Raw genomic sequence first — 2,511 nt, 5'->3', positions numbered from 1 at the left:
GCCCAATTTTAAGTGTGTTATATGAGAAACTGAAATATGTAAACACACACACACACACACACACATATATATATATATTTCAAGAAAATGAACCATTATCACTTGTATCTTATCTCTTTTTTTCAGGGTATAAGGGTAGAGTTGTACAACACTTAGTGGTGTTTAGAATGCATTCCTGGCACCAGGGATCACTCCTGGTGATACTCAGAGGACTCTAAGTGCTGTGAACTGAACCCAGGTCAGCTGTATATAAGGCAGGCACCCTATCCACTTTACTATCTCTCCAACCCTCTAACCGGTTTAAAGAGAAATGATATTTAGCCTGGAAATAAAAAAGATAGAATATCAGTAAGTGTGATTTACCTTGAATAAAACTGTACATACATATATATTACATGCATTTGTATATAAAATCACAGAAGAAAAGTAATATAAGAAATTTTTTTTATTGACTCACCATGACATACGCAGTTACATAGTTGTTCATGATTGGTTGTTAGTCATAGAATGATCCAATACCCTTCCCTTCACCAGTGTACATTTCCCAATACCACAGTTTCCAGTTTCTCTCCCGCCTGCCTCGAAAACAGTCTCTCTCTCTCTCTCTCTCTCTCTCTCTCTCTCTCTCTCTCTCTCTTTCTCTCTTTCTCTCTATCGGCATTTTGGTTTGCAATACAGGTATCAACTTACTGACAGGGTACCAAGTATATCATGTATATCTCTTAACCTACTCTCAGCACTCAGTTCTTGTCCAGAGTGATCATTTCCGGCTGTCATTGTCATAGTGGTACCTTATTTATCCTAAGTGCCCTCCTCCTGCCCTTCCACTGGTGGCAAGCTTTCATCTGTAGACCAGTCCTCCTGGCCCATATAGGCCTCGTATTATTTTTGATTCTTTTCATTCAGCATGATACTCTCCATATCTACCCACTTATAAGCAAATGTAATGACTTCTTTTTTCCTGATGCCATGTAGTATGCAATGTAAGAAATTTGAACACAGCTTTTATTTTTCGAAGCCTCAGAAGACTTCAAGGAAGTGCATTTTGAAAAAAACTTTATTTCATTCTCCCCTGTTGATTGCTCTAAGCTTGTGTAGCCTAAAAGACAAAATGAAATAAAACTAGTCATAAAGGACTCATGTAAATTATGAAATAAACTGTTTGAAGTGATTTTTATTGTCTTAGCTTAAATATTAACACAAAGATATAATTTGGGATGATGACTAATGTTTTCTCATGCAACATTAATGATAGGAATGTCTGGTGACAGCAATCATAAATAAAACTATCCATTCCTATTGTTTGTTCCTGGGGCCCTGCTTTTTAGTTCCTTCACTTTAGATGTCTTTGCATTTCTTTTGAACTATATGGAAATTTCTATGCATATATTTATGATTTAGCACAAGTCCTCTTAAATATTAAAACATTAATCTATTAAAATATCACACTGTTCTCACATCTCCTCAAACATATTCCAAATTAGAGGAACCGACGAGTAAGCTATGATTCTCATCCATATATGATTTGTCTTATGAATTATATCACAGTGTACACATCTCTAAGTGCCTATAGTCTGAGTGGTTTACAGTGCTGTTGGTGGTGGGAAGGGAGAAGGGGACTATAGGTCCTGAAACATAGGGAGCTGGTTAGTTCTATAATAATATTCTGATAATTAAAAAAATAAGTAGAGGAAACGAACAATTTAGTTTTGAAGGTTTGGGTATCCGCTTTTCATCAGCCTCATCAACGTAGGCTATAACTTTGTCAGTACTATCCTTTCATGTTTTGTCTCTAGTGACTGAAAATTATGATCTCATGCATGTCTGCAGGTGTTTTTTAAAGCTCCATATTGCTCTTTAAGCCCCTCCTGAGACAGCGCATGGATAAGTATTAGAAGCAATTCAACAGTTTAACTGTCTCAGGCAGTGCTTTGTGGGATCTTCCTCTGATGTAAAATTGTCGAGCCATCAGGAAGGTCTTACTTTGTCAACACATTTCAGCTAATTAAATGTTTTTGTGCCCAGTAGACATTAAACACTATGTGGGTCAGTTGTTTTCGATTTCACTTTCATAACTTTTGTCAAAGCTGATTCTCAAATCAGCCTTGGAGCAGCTTTCTTAAAACCACAAAGGGCTGCTGGCTACTCGGAAGTGTTAGAAAATGGGAGTGTTTTGATTATATGAGGAGTTTATCCAAATAAAATTAGCACAATTATCAACTGTTGGGTAACACAAAAGCTTTGAACAGGGCTTACACACACACACAAAAATAAAGCCAATGTTTTAAATGTCAATGTTGTAGTCTAACGCTCTTTTTCTCAAAAATTATAGATGTTTCACATTTCAGAGATTTACTATTACCATGTAACTATGTCTACCTAGCCACCTTTCTATAGAAGGAATGAATGTGTGTGTGGAACTGGTGCAAATGAATGCCTCACCACTGCTTTAATTGTTACTTCTTTATTTTTCAGCTTGAGATATTATTGACTGTCTCCTTGATGTGGAAA

The sequence above is a fragment of the Sorex fumeus genome, unplaced genomic scaffold (genome assembly GCF_029834395.1).
Source record: "Sorex fumeus unplaced genomic scaffold, SorFum_2.1 ptg000131l, whole genome shotgun sequence".
In the NCBI taxonomy this organism is placed as follows: Eukaryota; Metazoa; Chordata; class Mammalia; order Eulipotyphla; family Soricidae; genus Sorex; species Sorex fumeus.
Note: the sequence above shows the minus strand (reverse complement) of the source record.